General features: G+C 46.1%; 1 long non-coding RNA gene and 1 other non-coding gene across 2 annotated transcripts; one reads left to right on the forward strand and one right to left on the reverse strand.

The window, feature by feature from the left end:
* Positions 1 to 855: 855 nt before the first annotated feature.
* Positions 856 to 1,643, reverse strand: LOC119339562. Its single transcript, XR_005164184.1, has 2 exons — positions 1,352 to 1,643; positions 856 to 1,227 (listed from the first exon to the last, which is right to left on the reverse strand). It is a non-coding gene; the product is annotated as an uncharacterized LOC119339562 (long non-coding RNA).
* A 1,818-nt stretch (positions 1,644 to 3,461) lies between these two features.
* TRNAI-AAU lies at positions 3,462 to 3,535 on the forward strand. The gene has a single exon. It is a non-coding gene; the product is annotated as a tRNA-Ile (tRNA).
* Positions 3,536 to 8,432: the final 4,897 nt, after the last annotated feature.

Here is an 8,432-nt window from a genome sequence, read left to right on the forward strand (position 1 = left end):
AGGACAAGTTTCGCCTCTGTCAAGTAAGCTGTTGGAGGTCCCTTTGGTTGATGATGCTAAAGGGAAGGCATCTACAATTTCGTGATGGTAGTGCTCAGTGTTTCGTGTTGTCCAGGCAGCTTTGGTCTTTTGAGTCGTAGAAGCGTTGATGGTTGTGAGTGTGTTGGGAGCATTTGGCGGACCGTCTACGTGGTCGTGAGAGTGAGTCGCTTCTGGAGTGTCACTTTTGTATCGGTTTTCGCCCGGTTTTCCGTAAATTAACCGGGCAATTCTCTTCTTCTTAATTAATCAATGAGACATTCCTTTTGCCTCCGTTTCGAAAAAAAAGGGAACCTATAATGGCCCTACTTCGAAAAAAAAGGGAACCTATAATGGCCCTACCAACCCATTATCCCCTGTTTTTGTTCGTGATCTATAAATACAAATATTTTGGCTCAAGTTTTTTGAAATCGTATAAAGGATTTTAGATTGGTTTTTAGCGCCAAGACTGCCATCATGCAATGATTAAACCCACATGTGCTTGAAGGGCTCAAAGTATATACCACGAAAACAAGAGAGATGCATGGATGGATGGATGAAGCGTAGTTACTCCCTCCGGTCCTTTTTACTCTGCATATTAGGTTTGATCGAAGTCAATCTCATCCAACTTTGACCAAATTTATACAAAAAATTATAGACATTCACATAACAACACCAATATCATTAGATTCATCTTGGAATATATTTTCATATTATATTTATTACATATTATAGATGCTAATAATTTCTAATATAAATTTGATCAAACTTAGTAAAGTTTGACTTTCGGCAAATCCAATATGCAGAGTAAAAAGGACCGGAGTGAGTACACAGAGATTAACGGCCACCTCTCCCTTCATTAATTAACAAGTTGTTGACGGAACAGGGTCTCAGACACGTAGTACTACATGCCAAACTTCAGATCCATCTACTATACTTACACACTCAAAGTCCCTACCAAGAGCAGAATTATAGAGTACTAGTAGTAGGTACGATCAAACACAGAGCATGCAGAAAACAACGACACAGGATGAAGTAGAACTGATGATGAAGGGCAAGGCTGGCCGTTTCAACTCATAGTGTCCAAGCAGATCCCAGAATAGCATGCTACTAGCTCCACGTCCGTCCGTACGTCTTCCTCCGGCGCATGTCCGCTCCACAGCAAGCCTTCTTCCACGGGACGCCGTCAGAATCGTCGAGGACGTCCACCTAGGCAAAGGCATCCCGCCGGTAGATTAGCCCGGACTGTACAAGCACAGACCAACATAGACTCACCCCGCAAAAGCGAAAACCAAAGCAACATAGGAGTAACATAGCACGAGACCGAACTTACCTGCCGGAGCTAGCAGCGTTGTTGGAGCTTCACACCGCGGCGCCGGCCGCCGCCGCCTGGGCCTGGCCATCCCCTCCCACCGCCAGGCCGTCGCCGCGGCCCCGGATCCAGCGAACCACCTTCCTCGTCAAGTAAAAGCATTGGACGAGGAACTCCGCGACCACCCAGCCGAGATACACGCCCAAGCAGATGAGACCCAGCTCGACTAGGATTGCGAGGAAGCCTTCACGGTCCATTATTACGCGGCTTTCCACGAGCGTGATCGGCCGGAGGTCCGCCGGCCCGTTATAAAGGCACGCAGGCCTCCTCTTGCTAGCCACAGCCGCGAGCATGCGACGGATGGGGCGCCGGCCCGCTGTGCACGCCCCGTTTCGTGCATGGATGTGCGAGGGTGAGGTGACACTGGTTTGGAGTGGGGGGATTCATTGGGTTACGCGTCGTTGGGCCACGGTTTCACGTACTCCCTCCGTCCGTCCCGAATTATTTGTCGCTCAAATGAATGTATCTAGCACTAAAATAGTGTTTGATACATCCACTTAAGCGACAAGTAATTCAGGACGGAGGGAGTACGAGGAAAGCCGTGTAAGAGGCTAGCTGTACGAGCTTGTAGTTTAGCCAAGTGCATGACTAAAGCATGCATGTGCCGATCGATCAGCGTGTCCAAACCATGGCAGCCAAAATGTTCGTTTGTTATGGAGTGTCGCGGACCACGGTTTCACGTACGAGGAAAGCCGCGTAAGATATGCCGTGTGAGGTCGTAGTTTCTGCCTAACAAGTGCATGTGCAGCAGCAAGTCACCATAAGTCATATGAATGACAAAGGGAGTAGTGGACGTGAGATGCCAAGGTGAGATCGAATGCACACGGTAGCTAAAGACGGCGAACTAGAGCATGCTTGTGCCGACGATTAGCGTGTCCAAACAGTGGCAGCCATGAAAAACTACTCTGGATCTTTATGTTGGGTGAAACGTTTCTTCTACAGACATGTTTCTAAAAAGGTCTTCACAAAAGCTGGATGGTATACTTTGTACATTGGTGACAATAAATAGTTAGTGAGCTTTTGTATGTGATCACCATGATTTACCCGACATTCTATTGTTAATGTAACTGCTAAAAATGGACTTTAGCTGTTGATTAAATCCACACTCATTGGCTTACCAAGAAACATGATTTTATTTGGTAACCCAATAAGACACGGGATATTTTGGGGCCATCTCAACGGATATATACTTTCATAAATTCCACTAGGCGCATACACTTGGAAAATTTGCACATTATAAAAACCTAACTTGAAATATTTTCATCTCAATACATGAACCACGTGTACATTTATTTCTTGATAAAAGTATAAAAGCAATTGCCCTGCTATCCGGGGCAAAGAGCGACTTCTTAGGTGATGGGAAGCCAAGGACCCATTGGAGTTCAGGGTAGCTACATGCTAGAGTTAGAATTTGCTATTTTCAAAATGACCTAACTTTATTGATGTGCCGTGAAATGAAAAGTAGTAAACATTATGAATCACTCATATGATGGTATAAGATTTAAAAGGAGGCCTTCTCCCTTACATGCTTTATTATCCATTCACACGCATGCATAATATTACAAATGTAGACATTCTAATGCGATAAAAAAGAATAGATTGATTGTGTGACCTTTTACAAAAACGTCACCATAATAATTTAAAAGTCGCCATTAGGGCCCTATGGTGTGTTTAAATTTTAAAATTTAAATTTGTGCACCTTTGTAGCACTTGATTCTTTGTGCTTTTATCACGTTTTATTTGAATTGTTACTTCAGTTGAACTGTATTTGAATTTTAATATTTAAATCTGAAAATGTTGTTGAAATTTGTGTACCGGAATTATCAAGTTTCGAATTAATATGTTGTGCAGATATCAAGTTGGAATGGATCATGTGAGCAAAATGGTTAAAGAATTATCATAGATTCCTTTTAGAGAGTTCAGTTTTAGGAAAAGAACTAGGTGTGCGCTTTTTTTATCCTTGGATTTAAGGAGTTACAGTTTAGGTGTTAGTTTTAGAGAAAGGGTCAGAGATGCTCTTGGCCTTGGATATGATATACTCTAGGTTTTTGGGTCGTCCGAAAGTCGCAATGGCCCATTAGCTCAGCTGGTTAGAGGGTCGTGCTAATAACGCCAAGGTCGCAGGTTCGAGACCTGCATGGGCCACTAATTTATTTTGTTTTTTTCATCATTAACAAATAAACAAAACAGTTTTTTTCATCAGTAACAAATAAACAAAACATTAAACACGCACAGAAATATGATTCACACTTCCCTCAAAAAAAGAAGAAATAGGATTCGCACAAAAATGCCTTCAGCTTGTAGGCTCACGGGATCACCCGACTAGACCACAAAACCGGTGGTATCAGATTTGTTCAACATTTTTTATTGATAATAGCGCGAACAAGACCATTACTTCCTCGCGGTTTAACTGCGGTTTCTCTTCTTGCGTGGAATTCAAATAATATGTAAACACTCTTATATTTCTTTACGGAGTAGTACTTCTTGGGGCATCGATGTAAATGTGTTACTCATTTATTATTTTTGAGTAGGTGTTATTCATATTTTCGATGGACTGCCATGTTTGACGATATGGTTTGGGGGTAAAATTAAAGTAGCACACGTAGCCTTTTTTTTCTCTTTTGAGAAACGTGGCATACATAGTCTTGGTAACGTGTCACGGTGGGGTTTAGCCTTCTTTTCCAAACAAAAAAAGAAGTATGGCGAAGAAATGTGGAAGGCAAATTGTCCATCAGAAACTACAGTGGCGTATGGCAAAGGGAGGACCGGATTCAAGAGAGGGCAAATTGTCCATCATGGATGTGACACTAAAACCTGGAACAAACCACGACGCTAGAGGCCTTCCACATATGCATGCATGTGTCCGGTGTGAAGTGTATCTTTTTACTTGTGATGTGTAGGGGAGCTTTAACACAAAGAGCCATCAGTTGACCCTTGAGGCGTCCACGCTGCAACTTGTGCCTCCTTGCCTGAGTAACCGTAGATCCTGTATTCCGCATCGAACAATGACATCACTCTCTGTCGTTTCCCCTCTTGGGGCATCGTTTTGGAGATGGAACTAGCTGGAGGGACCTGTGGTTGGTAAGTGAGTTGTGTTGCAGCCATCATGTCCTTGTCTCCTTGGATCACAGATTTCAGTGGATGAGGCATGGAGACGATGTGTGGCGGCGGGTAGTGGCGATCCCCTGTTGCAATGTGACGTGACGGAAGTGGTGTGCAGTGGCAGTTCCGATGATATTGGCTGGTGGTGCGGATGGTCGGGCATGGTTGCTTGACGGTGCTGATGGCAGAAGATCATATCCTTGCATTAGTAGAAAAGGGGGCAAAGGTCCAGGCCGGGTCAGCCCATTAGTCCGGTTCAGTCCAGAACCGGGATCAATGAGGGCATTGGACCCGGTTCATGAACCCAGGGGGCCGGCCGGGCCACGTGGGCCATTGGTCCCGATTCGACTGGACCTTTTGGTCCCGGTTGGTGGGACGAACCGGGACCAATGGGCCTCACTCCTGGCCCACCACCATTGGTCCCGGTTGATGGCTTGAACCGGGACCAAAGACTCCACTTTAGTTCCGGTTCATGCCATCAATCGGGACCAATGAGGTGCCTATATATATCCCCTCGCGTAAGAGCAGAGCACACTGCTCTGTTTTTTCTGGCCGAGGGGGAGAGGACTTGGTGGTGCTCTAGCTCACCTCCTATGCACACAAGGTGTTCGATGGAATGCCCGAGCCACACTACTTAACTTTTCTCCTCTCCAAGCTCGACCTTCAAACTCCATTTTCCTTAATATTTGTCTAGGTTTAGCGGTCCGTCACGTCCCGTCCCCGTCTTCACCGCCGTCGATCACCCGCGCCGAGCTCATCGCCGGCACCGCTGTGGTGAGCCTCTTGTTCTTATCTTCTTTCTGAAAAGAAAAATATTCTTACTTGTATGTTTACATAGATACTTGTATTATTTTCTTACTTTTATTATTGCATCTTATATAGTGCGATGGTTTTGGTATCCGCCCCCGTCGGCCCTCGTCCTGTCTATGATTCGGATGCGGTATATATATTATCTTTATAACTATTGGTTCATTTATTGTTTATGAAAATTATGCCGACCAACGTGACATAGATTTTATTTGTTGGGAAACGTAGCAGAATTTTAAAATTTTCTACGCATCACCAAGATCAATCTATGGAGTCATCTAGCAATGAGGGAGAGAGGGGTGCATCTACATACCCTTGTAGATCGCGCGCGGAAGCGTTCAAGAGAACGGGGTTGATGGAGTCGTACTCGTCGTGATCCAAATCACCGATGACCTAGCACCGAACGAACGGCACCTCTGCGTTCAACACACGTACGGTTGGGAAGACGTCTCCTCCAACTTGATCCAGCAAGGGGGAAGGAGAGGTTGATGAAGATCCAGCAGCACGATGGCGTGGTGGTGGAAGAAACGGTGATCTCGGCAGGGCTTCGCCAAGCATAGAGAGATGGAGGAGTGTCACGGGAGGGAGAGGGAGAGGCCAGGGGCTAGGATGCGGCTGCCCTCCCTCCCCCCCACTATATATAGGGTCCCTAGGGGGGGCGCCGGCCCTAGGAGATCCAATCTCCTAGGGGGGCGGCGGCCAAGGGGGTGGCTTGCCCCCCAAGGCAAGTGTGGCGCCCCCCAGCCCTAGGGTTTCCAACCCTAGGCGAAGGGGGAGGTCCAAGGAGGGCGCACCAGCCCACTAGGGGCTGGTTCCCCTCCCACTTCAGCCCATGGGGCCCTCCGGGATAGGTGGCCCCACCCGGTGGACCCCTGGGACCCTTCCGGTGGTCCTGGTACAATATCGAGTACCCCCGAAACTTTCCCGATGGCCGAAACTTGACTTCCTATATATAAATCTTCACCTCCGGACCATTTCGGAACTCCTCGTGACGTCCGGGATCTCATACGGGACTCCGAACAACTTTCAGGTTACCGTATACTAATATCTCAACAACCCTAGCGTCACCGAACCTTAAGTGTGTAGACCCTACGGGTTCGGGAGACACGCAGACATGACCGAGACGACTCTCCGGTCAATAACCAACAGCGGGATCTGGATACCCATGTTGGCTCCCACATGCTCCTCGATGATCTCATCGGATGAACCACAATGTCGAGGATTCAATCAATCCGTATACAATTCCCTTTGTCAATCGGTACGTTACTTGCCCGAGACTCGATCGTCGGTATCCCAATACCTCGTTCAATCTCGTTACCGGCAAGTCACTTTACTCGTGCCGTAATGCATGATCCCGTGATCGACCACTTGGTCACATTGAGCTCATTATGATGATGCATTACCGAGTGGGCCCAGAGATACCTCTCTGTCACACGGAGTGACAAATCCCAGTCTCGATTCGTGCCAACCCAACAGACACTTTCAGAGATACCTGTAGTGTACCTTTATAGTCACCCAGTTACGTTGTGACGTTTGGCACACCCAAAGCACTCCTACGGTATCCAGGAGTTGCACAATCTCATGGTCCAAGGAAATGATACTTGACATTCGGAAAAGCTACAGCAAACGAACTACACGATCTTTGAGCTATCCTTAGGATTGGGTCTTGTCCATCACATCATCTCCTAATGATGTGATCCCGTTATCAATGACATCCAATGTCCATAGTCAGGAAACCATGACTATCTTTTGATCAACGAGCTAGTCAACTAGAGGCTCACTAGGGACGTGTTGTGGTCTATGTATTCACACATGTATTACAATTTCCGGATAACACAATTATAGCATGAACAATAGAAAATTATCATGAACCAAGAAATATAATAATAACCATTTTATTATCGCCTCTAGGGCATATTTCCAACAGTCTCCCACTTGCACTAGAGTCAATAGTCTAGTTACATTGTGATGAATCGAACACCCATGCAGTTCTGGTATTGATCATGTTTTGCTCTAGGGAGAGGTTTAGTCAACGGATCTGCCACATTCAGGCCCGTATGTACTTTACAAATCTCTATGTCTCCATTTTGAACACTTTCACGAATGGAGTTGAAGCGACACTTGATATGCCTGGTCTTCCTGTGAAACCTGGGCTCCTTGGCAAGGGCAATAGCTCTAGTGTTGTCACAGAAGAGAGTCATCGGGCCCGACGCATTGGGTATGACTCCTAGGTCAGTAATGAACTCCTTCACCCAGACTGCTTCTTGTGCTGCCTCCGAGGCTGCCATGTACTCTGCTTCACATGTAGATCCCGCCACAACGCTTTGCTTGCAACTGCACCAGCTTACTGCCCCACCATTCAAAATATACACGTATCCGGTTTGTGACTTAGAGTCATCCAGATCTGTGTCGAAGCTAGCATCGACGTAACCTTTTACGACCAGCTCTTCGTCACCTCCATAAACGAGAAACATATCCTTAGTCCTTTTTAGGTACTTCAGGATATTCTTGACCGTTGTCCGGTGTTCCATGCCGGGATTACTTTGGTACCTTCCTACCAAACTTACGGCAAGGTTTACATCAGGTCTGGTACACAGCATAGCATACATGATAGACCCTATGGCCGAGGCATAGGGGACGACACTCATCTTTTCTCTATCTTCTGCCGTAGTCGGGCATTGAGCCGTGCTCAATCTCGTACCTTGCAATACAAGCAAGAACCCCTTCTTTGACTGATCCATTTTGAACTTCTTCAATATCTTGTCAAGGTACGTACTCTGTGAAAGACCAATGAGGCGTCTCAATCTATCTCTATAGATCTTGATGCCTAATATATAAGAAGCTTCTCCAAGGTCCTTCATTGAAAAACACTTGTTCAAGTAGGCCTTTATGCTTTCCAAGAATTCTATATCATTTCCCATCAACAGTATGTCATCCACATACAATATGAGAAATGCTACAGAGCTCCCACTCACTTTCTTGTAAATGTAGGCTTCTCCATAAGTGTGCGTAAACCCAAACGCTTTGATCAGCTCATCAAAACGAATGTTCCAACTCCGAGATGCTTGCACCAGCCCATAAATCGAGCATTGGAGCTTGCACACCTTGTCAGCATTCTTAGGATCGACAAAAC

This window comes from Triticum dicoccoides, chromosome 1A (assembly GCF_002162155.2).
Source record: "Triticum dicoccoides isolate Atlit2015 ecotype Zavitan chromosome 1A, WEW_v2.0, whole genome shotgun sequence".
In the NCBI taxonomy this organism is placed as follows: domain Eukaryota; kingdom Viridiplantae; phylum Streptophyta; class Magnoliopsida; order Poales; family Poaceae; genus Triticum; species Triticum dicoccoides.